The sequence below is a fragment of the Carassius gibelio genome, chromosome B19 (assembly GCF_023724105.1).
Source record: "Carassius gibelio isolate Cgi1373 ecotype wild population from Czech Republic chromosome B19, carGib1.2-hapl.c, whole genome shotgun sequence".
Classification (NCBI taxonomy): domain Eukaryota; kingdom Metazoa; phylum Chordata; class Actinopteri; order Cypriniformes; family Cyprinidae; genus Carassius; species Carassius gibelio.
This window is the reverse complement of record NC_068414.1, coordinates 485,517-497,670: the sequence shown is the minus strand read 5'-3', so window position 1 is coordinate 497,670 and position 12,154 is coordinate 485,517. Positions and strand designations below refer to the sequence as shown.

General features: G+C 48.1%; 12 non-coding genes across 12 annotated transcripts; 6 read left to right on the top strand and 6 right to left on the bottom strand.

The window, feature by feature from the left end:
• Positions 1-433: 433 nt before the first annotated feature.
• LOC127980123 (U5 spliceosomal RNA) lies at positions 434-549 on the bottom strand. Its single transcript, XR_008159160.1, has one exon. It is a non-coding gene; the product is annotated as a U5 spliceosomal RNA (small nuclear RNA).
• A 1,054-nt stretch (positions 550-1,603) lies between these two features.
• On the top strand, positions 1,604-1,675 carry trnad-guc (transfer RNA aspartic acid (anticodon GUC)). The gene has a single exon. It is a non-coding gene; the product is annotated as a tRNA-Asp (tRNA).
• Positions 1,676-2,482: 807 nt separating this feature from the next.
• LOC127980174 (U5 spliceosomal RNA) lies at positions 2,483-2,597 on the bottom strand. Its single transcript, XR_008159211.1, has one exon. It is a non-coding gene; the product is annotated as a U5 spliceosomal RNA (small nuclear RNA).
• Positions 2,598-3,647: 1,050 nt separating this feature from the next.
• trnad-guc (transfer RNA aspartic acid (anticodon GUC)) lies at positions 3,648-3,719 on the top strand. Its single transcript has one exon. It is a non-coding gene; the product is annotated as a tRNA-Asp (tRNA).
• An 802-nt stretch (positions 3,720-4,521) lies between these two features.
• Positions 4,522-4,636, bottom strand: LOC127980173 (U5 spliceosomal RNA). Its single transcript, XR_008159210.1, has one exon. It is a non-coding gene; the product is annotated as a U5 spliceosomal RNA (small nuclear RNA).
• Positions 4,637-5,688: 1,052 nt separating this feature from the next.
• trnad-guc (transfer RNA aspartic acid (anticodon GUC)) lies at positions 5,689-5,760 on the top strand. Its single transcript has one exon. It is a non-coding gene; the product is annotated as a tRNA-Asp (tRNA).
• Positions 5,761-6,562: 802 nt separating this feature from the next.
• On the bottom strand, positions 6,563-6,677 carry LOC127980172 (U5 spliceosomal RNA). Its single transcript, XR_008159209.1, has one exon. It is a non-coding gene; the product is annotated as a U5 spliceosomal RNA (small nuclear RNA).
• Positions 6,678-7,733: 1,056 nt separating this feature from the next.
• On the top strand, positions 7,734-7,805 carry trnad-guc (transfer RNA aspartic acid (anticodon GUC)). The gene has a single exon. It is a non-coding gene; the product is annotated as a tRNA-Asp (tRNA).
• Positions 7,806-8,612: 807 nt separating this feature from the next.
• LOC127980170 (U5 spliceosomal RNA) lies at positions 8,613-8,727 on the bottom strand. Its single transcript, XR_008159208.1, has one exon. It is a non-coding gene; the product is annotated as a U5 spliceosomal RNA (small nuclear RNA).
• A 1,050-nt stretch (positions 8,728-9,777) lies between these two features.
• On the top strand, positions 9,778-9,849 carry trnad-guc (transfer RNA aspartic acid (anticodon GUC)). The gene has a single exon. It is a non-coding gene; the product is annotated as a tRNA-Asp (tRNA).
• An 802-nt stretch (positions 9,850-10,651) lies between these two features.
• LOC127980169 (U5 spliceosomal RNA) lies at positions 10,652-10,766 on the bottom strand. The gene has a single exon (XR_008159207.1). It is a non-coding gene; the product is annotated as a U5 spliceosomal RNA (small nuclear RNA).
• A 1,053-nt stretch (positions 10,767-11,819) lies between these two features.
• trnad-guc (transfer RNA aspartic acid (anticodon GUC)) lies at positions 11,820-11,891 on the top strand. Its single transcript has one exon. It is a non-coding gene; the product is annotated as a tRNA-Asp (tRNA).
• Positions 11,892-12,154: the final 263 nt, after the last annotated feature.

Below are 12,154 nucleotides of genomic sequence, written 5' to 3'. Positions count from 1 at the left end.
TCCATCCAAAAGTTTTGGGTGGAGGCACAGGTCACAGAGGGAGTTCTGCTTCGACGTCAGCCCGAGCCAAAGGACATGCGTTGGCCGGGAATCGAACCCGGGTCAACTGCTTGGAAGGCAGCTATGCTCACCACTATACCACCAACGCAGCAGGCATTCAGCAACTTGCGCCGTCAGTAAGAAGACTCGAAGTGCACGAGTCGCCGATAGGGCTAGAGGAGCAGATGAGATCTTTGTTCAGACCCGTCACTAAAGAGAGCCTTCAAGAATTTGCATCCCGTCACGTACAAGAAAACGCTGCCTTCCCATCAGGCTAAATAAACACGAAGTGGTCAAACGCAGAGAGTGCCCATTCAGACGATGACCAGTGGCAAGCCCTCTCGCAGCATGCTGGCGGACGGTCAAACTGATTCTGCTCTTGACATTTCGATGTAGCTCTGCAGTGAGCAGAGCACCCAAAAATACAGGTCACTCACAAAAGTTCCCCTCCACGGAAATCTTTAGTAAAAGGCGAAAGATTTATGCGACAATGAAGAGAAACTCGAGCTGTGTCTCCAAACGCTCGGGCCTGTGCGCTGCCTCTGTTAAACTACTACGCTCGCCAAGGGTCATCAAGGGTGACAACGCCTGCCCACATGTGTTTCGTCAGCACCCCCCCCCCCCCCCCCACTCCAAAACGGAGGAGTAAAACTCAAAAAAGTCCCCTCGGCCCACCAATAACCAAAAGCCCAATCAAGGCAATCTCTTTCTCATGCCTCTATCTGAAAAGTTGGATAAAATCTTCAATGAAAAAAAAAGTATTTTAAAGAAATCCCTTATTCCGAGGTCACCGTAGCCACCAGATCCAGTCTGTAACCGCTTCAGTCACCCGGATCCAGTCCGTATCCAGAGAAGATGGTGGATCAACACCTAGAAAGGACCTCTATGGCCCAGAAACACAGCGGAGACCGTGACAACTAGATGAGCCGCAGATACAAATCCCCTGTAAAGACCACCTGGACAAGACCACAGGAAACAGATGATTCTTCTGCACAGTCTGACATTCCTGCAGCCTGGAGCTGATCTACTGGTTTCGTCTGACAAGGGGAGAACTGTCTCCCCGACTGAGCCTGGTTTCTCACCGGGTTTTTTCTCCATCTTTTCACCGATCGAGTTTTGGTTTCTTGCCTCTGTCGCCTCTGGCAGGCGGAGCTTGGGACACTTCATGTACAGAGATATCGTTGACTTGATTGCAAATTATTGCACAGATACTATTTAAAACTGAACTTAGCTGAATGATGTCATCAAAGAGTTCAATAACGAAATGCCTTTAACTGTCATTTTGCTTTTTGACGCACTGTGTTCCTAATTAATGTTGTTCAGTTGCATTGACGCAATACTTTTTGTTTAAAGCGCAATTTAAAAAAAAAAAAAAAAAAAAAAGAGTCCAAACAATGACCCCTGCTACGGGTAGTGTTCCAAGTGTTATGCGACTTCAGCTAATGATGGGTCCATCAGAAATTTTACGGTGCTAGGGCTGGGTCTGCGTCAGAAGAAGCCATGCATTGTTTAGTTATGTCAGTGCAGTGCCGTCGGTTGGGGGAGAAACGGCAGCATGCACGGCTCCTCGTTAGTATAGTGGACAGTATCTCCGCCTGTCACGCGGAAGACCGGGGTTCGATTCCCCGACGGGGAGAGCTGGTTCTTTTCGTCTTCCGAACGATCCATCCAAAATTTTTGGTTGGAGTCGCAGGTCACAGAAGGAGTTCTGCTTCGACGTCAGCCCGAGCCAAAGGACATGCGTTGGCCGGGAATCGAACCCGGGTCAACTGCTTGGAAGGCAGCTATGCTCACCACTATACCACCAACGCAGGTGGAAGTCAGCAGCTTTATTGACGCACTGTGTTCCTAATTAATGTTGTTCAGTTGCATTGACACAATACTTTTTGTTTAAAGCGCAATTTAAAAAAAAAAAAAAAAAAAAAAAAGAGTCCAAACAATGACCCCTGCTACGGGTAGTGTTGCAAGTGTTATGCGACTTCAGCTAATGATGGGTCCATCCGATATTATTCCATCCAAAAGTTTTGGGTGGAGGCACAGGTCACAGAGGGAGTTCTGCTTCGACGTCAGCCCGAGCCAAAGGACATGCGTTGGCCGGGAATCGAACCCGGGTCAACTGCTTGGAAGGCAGCTATGCTCACCACTATACCACCAACGCAGCAGGCACTCAGCAACTTGCGCCGTCAGTAAGAAGGCTCGAAGTGCACGAGTCGCCGATAGGGCTAGAGGAGCAGATGAGATCTTTGTTCGGACCCGTCACTAAAGAGAGCCTTCAAGAATTTGCATCCCGTCACGTACAAGAAAACGCTGCCTTCCCATCCGGCTAAATAAACACGAAGTGGTCAAACGCAGAGAGTGCCCATTCAGACGATGACCAGGGGCAAGCCCTCTCGCAGCATGCTGGCGGACGGTCAAACTGATTCTGCTCTTGACATTTCGATGTAGCTCTGCAGTGAGCAGAGCACCCAAAAATACAGGTCACTCGCAAAAGTTCCCCTCCACGGAAATCTTTAGTAAAAGGCGAAAGATTTATGCGACAATGAAGAGAAACTCGAGCTGTGTCTCCAAACGCTCGGGCCTGTGCGCTGCCTCTGTTAAACTACTACGCTCGCCAAGGGTCATCAAGGGTGACAACGCCTGCCCACATGTGTTTCGTCAGCACCCCCCCCCCCCACTCCAAAACGGAGGAGTAAAACTCAAAAAAGTCCCCTCGGCCCACCAATAACCAAAAGCCCAATCAAGGCAATCTCTTTCTCATGCCTCTATCTGAAAAGTTGGATAAAATCTTATATGAAAAAAAAAGTATTTTAAAGAAATCCCTTATTCCGAGGTCACCGTAGCCACCAGATCCAGTCTGTAACCGCTTCAGTCACCCGGATCCAGTCCGTATCCAGAGAAGATGGTGGATCAACACCTAGAAAGGACCTCTATGGCCCAGAAACACAGCGGAGACCGTGACAACTAGATGAGCCGCAGATACAAATCCCCTGTAAAGACCACCTGGACAAGACCACAGGAAACAGATGATTCTTCTGCACAGTCTGACATTCCTGCAGCCTGGAGCTGATCTACTGGTTTCGTCTGACAAGGGGAGAACTGTCTCCCCGACTGAGCCTGGTTTCTCACCGGGTTTTTTCTCCATCTTTTCACCGATCGAGTTTTGGTTTCTTGCCTCTGTCGCCTCTGGCAGGCGGAGCTTGGGACACTTCATGTACAGAGATATCGTTGACTTGATTGCAAATTATTGCACAGATACTATTTAAAACTGAACTTAGCTGAATGATGTCATCAAAGAGTTCAATAACGAAATGCCTTTAACTGTCATTTTGCTTTTTGACGCACTGTGTTCCTAATTAATGTTGTTCAGTTGCATTGACGCAATACTTTTTGTTTAAAGCGCAATTTAAAATAAAAAAAAAAAAAAAAAGAGTCCAAACAATGACCCCTGCTACGGGTAGTGTTCCAAGTGTTATGCGACTTCAGCTAATGATGGGTCCATCAGAAATTTTACGGTGCTAGGGCTGGGTCTGCGTCAGAAGAAGCCATGCATTGTTTAGTTATGTCAGTGCAGTGCCGTCGGTTGGGGGAGAAACGGCAGCATGCACGGCTCCTCGTTAGTATAGTGGACAGTATCTCCGCCTGTCACGCGGAAGACCGGGGTTCGATTCCCCGACGGGGAGAACTGGTTCTTTTCGTCTTCCGAACGATCCATCCAAAATTTTTGGTTGGAGTCGCAGGTCACAGAAGGAGTTCTGCTTCGACGTCAGCCCGAGCCAAAGGACATGCGTTGGCCGGGAATCGAACCCGGGTCAACTGCTTGGAAGGCAGCTATGCTCACCACTATACCATCAACGCAGGTGGAAGTCAGCAGCTTTATTGACGCACTGTGTTCCTAATTAATGTTGTTCAGTTGCATTGACACAATACTTTTTGTTTAAAGCGCAATTTAAAAAAAAAAAAAAAAAAAGAGTCCAAACAATGACCCCTGCTACGGGTAGTGTTGCAAGTGTTATGCGACTTCAGCTAATGATGGGTCCATCCGATATTATTCCATCCAAAAGTTTTGGGTGGAGGCACAGGTCACAGAGGGAGTTCTGCTTCGACGTCAGCCCGAGCCAAAGGACATGCGTTGGCCGGGAATCGAACCCGGGTCAACTGCTTGGAAGGCAGCTATGCTCACCACTATACCACCAACGCAGCAGGCATTCAGCAACTTGCGCCGTCAGTAAGAAGACTCGAAGTGCACGAGTCGCCGATAGGGCTAGAGGAGCAGATGAGATCTTTGTTCAGACCCATCACTAAAGAGAGCCTTCAAGAATTTGCATCCCGTCACGTACAAGAAAACGCTGCCTTCCCATCCGGCTAAATAAACACGAAGTGGTCAAACGCAGAGAGTGCCCATTCAGACGATGACCAGTGGCAAGCCCTCTCGCAGCATGCTGGCAGACGGTCAAACTGATTCTGCTCTTGACATTTCGATGTAGCTCTGCAGTGAGCAGAGCACCCAAAAATACAGGTCACTCGCAAAAGTTCCCCTCCACGGAAATCTTTAGTAAAAGGCGAAAGATTTATGCGACAATGAAGAGAAACTCGAGCTGTGTCTCCAAACGCTCGGGCCTGTGCGCTGCCTCTGTTAAACTACTACGCTCGCCAAGGGTCATCAAGGGTGACAACGCCTGCCCACATGTGTTTCGTCAGCACCCCCCCCCCCCCCACTCCAAAACGGAGGAGTAAAACTCAAAAAAGTCCCCTCGGCCCACCAATAACCAAAAGCCCAATCAAGGCAATCTCTTTCTCATGCCTCTATCTGAAAAGTTGGATAAAATCTTATATGAAAAAAAAAGTATTTTAAAGAAATCCCTTATTCCGAGGTCACCGTAGCCACCAGATCCAGTCTGTAACCGCTTCAGTCACCCGGATCCAATCCGTATCCAGAGAAGATGGTGGATCAACACCTAGAAAGGACCTCTATGGCCCAGAAACACAGCGGAGACCGTGACAACTAGATGAGCCGCAGATACAAATCCCCTGTAAAGACCACCTGGACAAGACCACAGGAAACAGATGATTCTTCTGCACAGTCTGACATTCCTGCAGCCTGGAGCTGATCTACTGGTTTCGTCTGACAAGGGGAGAACTGTCTCCCCGACTGAGCCTGGTTTCTCACCGGGTTTTTTCTCCATCTTTTCACCGATCGAGTTTTGGTTTCTTGCCTCTGTCGCCTCTGGCAGGCGGAGCTTGGGACACTTCATGTACAGAGATATCGTTGACTTGATTGCAAATTATTGCACAGATACTATTTAAAACTGAACTTAGCTGAATGATGTCATCAAAGAGTTCAATAACGAAATGCCTTTAACTGTCATTTTGCTTTTTGACGCACTGTGTTCCTAATTAATGTTGTTCAGTTGCATTGACGCAATACTTTTTGTTTAAAGCGCAATTTAAAAAAAAAAAAAAAAAAAAAAGAGTCCAAACAATGACCCCTGCTACGGGTAGTGTTCCAAGTGTTATGCGACTTCAGCTAATGATGGGTCCATCAGAAATTTTACGGTGCTAGGGCTGGGTCTGCGTCAGAAGAAGCCATGCATTGTTTAGTTATGTCAGTGCAGTGCCGTCGGTTGGGGGAGAAACGGCAGCATGCACGGCTCCTCGTTAGTATAGTGGACAGTATCTCCGCCTGTCACGCGGAAGACCGGGGTTCGATTCCCCGACGGGGAGAACTGGTTCTTTTCGTCTTCCGAACGATCCATCCAAAATTTTTGGTTGGAGTCGCAGGTCACAGAAGGAGTTCTGCTTCGACGTCAGCCCGAGCCAAAGGACATGCGTTGGCCGGGAATCGAACCCGGGTCAACTGCTTGGAAGGCAGCTATGCTCACCACTATACCACCAACGCAGGTGGAAGTCAGCAGCTTTATTGACGCACTGTGTTCCTAATTAATGTTGTTCAGTTGCATTGACACAATACTTTTTGTTTAAAGCGCAATTTAAAAAAAAAAAAAAAAAAAGAGTCCAAACAATGACCCCTGCTACGGGTAGTGTTGCAAGTGTTATGCGACTTCAGCTAATGATGGGTCCATCCGATATTATTCCATCCAAAAGTTTTGGGTGGAGGCACAGGTCACAGAGGGAGTTCTGCTTCGACGTCAGCCCGAGCCAAAGGACATGCGTTGGCCGGGAATCGAACCCGGGTCAACTGCTTGGAAGGCAGCTATGCTCACCACTATACCACCAACGCAGCAGGCATTCAGCAACTTGCGCCGTCAGTAAGAAGACTCGAAGTGCACGAGTCGCCGATAGGGCTAGAGGAGCAGATGAGATCTTTGTTCAGACCCGTCACTAAAGAGAGCCTTCAAGAATTTGCATCCCGTCACGTACAAGAAAACGCTGCCTTCCCATCCGGCTAAATAAACACGAAGTGGTCAAACGCAGAGAGTGCCCATTCAGACGATGACCAGTGGCAAGCCCTCTCGCAGCATGCTGGCAGACGGTCAAACTGATTCTGCTCTTGACATTTCGATGTAGCTCTGCAGTGAGCAGAGCACCCAAAAATACAGGTCACTCGCAAAAGTTCCCCTCCACGGAAATCTTTAGTAAAAGGCGAAAGATTTATGCGACAATGAAGAGAAACTCGAGCTGTGTCTCCAAACGCTCGGGCCTGTGCGCTGCCTCTGTTAAACTACTACGCTCGCCAAGGGTCATCAAGGGTGACAACGCCTGCCCACATGTGTTTCGTCAGCACCCCCCCCCCCCCCCCCCACTCCAAAACGGAGGAGTAAAACTCAAAAAAGTCCCCTCGGCCCACCAATAACCAAAAGCCCAATCAAGGCAATCTCTTTCTCATGCCTCTATCTGAAAAGTTGGATAAAATCTTCAATGAAAAAAAAAGTATTTTAAAGAAATCCCTTATTCCGAGGTCACCGTAGCCACCAGATCCAGTCTGTAACCGCTTCAGTCACCCGGATCCAGTCCGTATCCAGAGAAGATGGTGGATCAACACCTAGAAAGGACCTCTATGGCCCAGAAACACAGCGGAGACCGTGACAACTAGATGAGCCGCAGATACAAATCCCCTGTAAAGACCACCTGGACAAGACCACAGGAAACAGATGATTCTTCTGCACAGTCTGACATTCCTGCAGCCTGGAGCTGATCTACTGGTTTCGTCTGACAAGGGGAGAACTGTCTCCCCGACTGAGCCTGGTTTCTCACCGGGTTTTTTCTCCATCTTTTCACCGATCGAGTTTTGGTTTCTTGCCTCTGTCGCCTCTGGCAGGCGGAGCTTGGGACACTTCATGTACAGAGATATCGTTGACTTGATTGCAAATTATTGCACAGATACTATTTAAAACTGAACTTAGCTGAATGATGTCATCAAAGAGTTCAATAACGAAATGCCTTTAACTGTCATTTTGCTTTTTGACGCACTGTGTTCCTAATTAATGTTGTTCAGTTGCATTGACGCAATACTTTTTGTTTAAAGCGCAATTTAAAAAAAAAAAAAAAAAAAAAAGAGTCCAAACAATGACCCCTGCTACGGGTAGTGTTCCAAGTGTTATGCGACTTCAGCTAATGATGGGTCCATCAGAAATTTTACGGTGCTAGGGCTGGGTCTGCGTCAGAAGAAGCCATGCATTGTTTAGTTATGTCAGTGCAGTGCCGTCGGTTGGGGGAGAAACGGCAGCATGCACGGCTCCTCGTTAGTATAGTGGACAGTATCTCCGCCTGTCACGCGGAAGACCGGGGTTCGATTCCCCGACGGGGAGAGCTGGTTCTTTTCGTCTTCCGAACGATCCATCCAAAATTTTTGGTTGGAGTCGCAGGTCACAGAAGGAGTTCTGCTTCGACGTCAGCCCGAGCCAAAGGACATGCGTTGGCCGGGAATCGAACCCGGGTCAACTGCTTGGAAGGCAGCTATGCTCACCACTATACCACCAACGCAGGTGGAAGTCAGCAGCTTTATTGACGCACTGTGTTCCTAATTAATGTTGTTCAGTTGCATTGACACAATACTTTTTGTTTAAAGCGCAATTTAAAAAAAAAAAAAAAAAAAAAAAAGAGTCCAAACAATGACCCCTGCTACGGGTAGTGTTGCAAGTGTTATGCGACTTCAGCTAATGATGGGTCCATCCGATATTATTCCATCCAAAAGTTTTGGGTGGAGGCACAGGTCACAGAGGGAGTTCTGCTTCGACGTCAGCCCGAGCCAAAGGACATGCGTTGGCCGGGAATCGAACCCGGGTCAACTGCTTGGAAGGCAGCTATGCTCACCACTATACCACCAACGCAGCAGGCACTCAGCAACTTGCGCCGTCAGTAAGAAGGCTCGAAGTGCACGAGTCGCCGATAGGGCTAGAGGAGCAGATGAGATCTTTGTTCGGACCCGTCACTAAAGAGAGCCTTCAAGAATTTGCATCCCGTCACGTACAAGAAAACGCTGCCTTCCCATCCGGCTAAATAAACACGAAGTGGTCAAACGCAGAGAGTGCCCATTCAGACGATGACCAGGGGCAAGCCCTCTCGCAGCATGCTGGCGGACGGTCAAACTGATTCTGCTCTTGACATTTCGATGTAGCTCTGCAGTGAGCAGAGCACCCAAAAATACAGGTCACTCGCAAAAGTTCCCCTCCACGGAAATCTTTAGTAAAAGGCGAAAGATTTATGCGACAATGAAGAGAAACTCGAGCTGTGTCTCCAAACGCTCGGGCCTGTGCGCTGCCTCTGTTAAACTACTACGCTCGCCAAGGGTCATCAAGGGTGACAACGCCTGCCCACATGTGTTTCGTCAGCACCCCCCCCCCCCACTCCAAAACGGAGGAGTAAAACTCAAAAAAGTCCCCTCGGCCCACCAATAACCAAAAGCCCAATCAAGGCAATCTCTTTCTCATGCCTCTATCTGAAAAGTTGGATAAAATCTTATATGAAAAAAAAAGTATTTTAAAGAAATCCCTTATTCCGAGGTCACCGTAGCCACCAGATCCAGTCTGTAACCGCTTCAGTCACCCGGATCCAGTCCGTATCCAGAGAAGATGGTGGATCAACACCTAGAAAGGACCTCTATGGCCCAGAAACACAGCGGAGACCGTGACAACTAGATGAGCCGCAGATACAAATCCCCTGTAAAGACCACCTGGACAAGACCACAGGAAACAGATGATTCTTCTGCACAGTCTGACATTCCTGCAGCCTGGAGCTGATCTACTGGTTTCGTCTGACAAGGGGAGAACTGTCTCCCCGACTGAGCCTGGTTTCTCACCGGGTTTTTTCTCCATCTTTTCACCGATCGAGTTTTGGTTTCTTGCCTCTGTCGCCTCTGGCAGGCGGAGCTTGGGACACTTCATGTACAGAGATATCGTTGACTTGATTGCAAATTATTGCACAGATACTATTTAAAACTGAACTTAGCTGAATGATGTCATCAAAGAGTTCAATAACGAAATGCCTTTAACTGTCATTTTGCTTTTTGACGCACTGTGTTCCTAATTAATGTTGTTCAGTTGCATTGACGCAATACTTTTTGTTTAAAGCGCAATTTAAAATAAAAAAAAAAAAAAAAAGAGTCCAAACAATGACCCCTGCTACGGGTAGTGTTCCAAGTGTTATGCGACTTCAGCTAATGATGGGTCCATCAGAAATTTTACGGTGCTAGGGCTGGGTCTGCGTCAGAAGAAGCCATGCATTGTTTAGTTATGTCAGTGCAGTGCCGTCGGTTGGGGGAGAAACGGCAGCATGCACGGCTCCTCGTTAGTATAGTGGACAGTATCTCCGCCTGTCACGCGGAAGACCGGGGTTCGATTCCCCGACGGGGAGAACTGGTTCTTTTCGTCTTCCGAACGATCCATCCAAAATTTTTGGTTGGAGTCGCAGGTCACAGAAGGAGTTCTGCTTCGACGTCAGCCCGAGCCAAAGGACATGCGTTGGCCGGGAATCGAACCCGGGTCAACTGCTTGGAAGGCAGCTATGCTCACCACTATACCATCAACGCAGGTGGAAGTCAGCAGCTTTATTGACGCACTGTGTTCCTAATTAATGTTGTTCAGTTGCATTGACACAATACTTTTTGTTTAAAGCGCAATTTAAAAAAAAAAAAAAAAAAAGAGTCCAAACAATGACCCCTGCTACGGGTAGTGTTGCAAGTGTTATGCGACTTCAGCTAATGATGGGTCCATCCGATATTATTCCATCCAAAAGTTTTGGGTGGAGGCACAGGTCACAGAGGGAGTTCTGCTTCGACGTCAGCCCGAGCCAAAGGACATGCGTTGGCCGGGAATCGAACCCGGGTCAACTGCTTGGAAGGCAGCTATGCTCACCACTATACCACCAACGCAGCAGGCATTCAGCAACTTGCGCCGTCAGTAAGAAGACTCGAAGTGCACGAGTCGCCGATAGGGCTAGAGGAGCAGATGAGATCTTTGTTCAGACCCATCACTAAAGAGAGCCTTCAAGAATTTGCATCCCGTCACGTACAAGAAAACGCTGCCTTCCCATCCGGCTAAATAAACACGAAGTGGTCAAACGCAGAGAGTGCCCATTCAGACGATGACCAGTGGCAAGCCCTCTCGCAGCATGCTGGCAGACGGTCAAACTGATTCTGCTCTTGACATTTCGATGTAGCTCTGCAGTGAGCAGAGCACCCAAAAATACAGGTCACTCGCAAAAGTTCCCCTCCACGGAAATCTTTAGTAAAAGGCGAAAGATTTATGCGACAATGAAGAGAAACTCGAGCTGTGTCTCCAAACGCTCGGGCCTGTGCGCTGCCTCTGTTAAACTACTACGCTCGCCAAGGGTCATCAAGGGTGACAACGCCTGCCCACATGTGTTTCGTCAGCACCCCCCCCCCCCCCCACTCCAAAACGGAGGAGTAAAACTCAAAAAAGTCCCCTCGGCCCACCAATAACCAAAAGCCCAATCAAGGCAATCTCTTTCTCATGCCTCTATCTGAAAAGTTGGATAAAATCTTATATGAAAAAAAAAGTATTTTAAAGAAATCCCTTATTCCGAGGTCACCGTAGCCACCAGATCCAGTCTGTAACCGCTTCAGTCACCCGGATCCAATCCGTATCCAGAGAAGATGGTGGATCAACACCTAGAAAGGACCTCTATGGCCCAGAAACACAGCGGAGACCGTGACAACTAGATGAGCCGCAGATACAAATCCCCTGTAAAGACCACCTGGACAAGACCACAGGAAACAGATGATTCTTCTGCACAGTCTGACATTCCTGCAGCCTGGAGCTGATCTACTGGTTTCGTCTGACAAGGGGAGAACTGTCTCCCCGACTGAGCCTGGTTTCTCACCGGGTTTTTTCTCCATCTTTTCACCGATCGAGTTTTGGTTTCTTGCCTCTGTCGCCTCTGGCAGGCGGAGCTTGGGACACTTCATGTACAGAGATATCGTTGACTTGATTGCAAATTATTGCACAGATACTATTTAAAACTGAACTTAGCTGAATGATGTCATCAAAGAGTTCAATAACGAAATGCCTTTAACTGTCATTTTGCTTTTTGACGCACTGTGTTCCTAATTAATGTTGTTCAGTTGCATTGACGCAATACTTTTTGTTTAAAGCGCAATTTAAAAAAAAAAAAAAAAAAAAAAGAGTCCAAACAATGACCCCTGCTACGGGTAGTGTTCCAAGTGTTATGCGACTTCAGCTAATGATGGGTCCATCAGAAATTTTACGGTGCTAGGGCTGGGTCTGCGTCAGAAGAAGCCATGCATTGTTTAGTTATGTCAGTGCAGTGCCGTCGGTTGGGGGAGAAACGGCAGCATGCACGGCTCCTCGTTAGTATAGTGGACAGTATCTCCGCCTGTCACGCGGAAGACCGGGGTTCGATTCCCCGACGGGGAGAACTGGTTCTTTTCGTCTTCCGAACGATCCATCCAAAATTTTTGGTTGGAGTCGCAGGTCACAGAAGGAGTTCTGCTTCGACGTCAGCCCGAGCCAAAGGACATGCGTTGGCCGGGAATCGAACCCGGGTCAACTGCTTGGAAGGCAGCTATGCTCACCACTATACCACCAACGCAGGTGGAAGTCAGCAGCTTTATTGACGCACTGTGTTCCTAATTAATGTTGTTCAGTTGCATTGACACAATACTTTTTGTTTAAAGCGC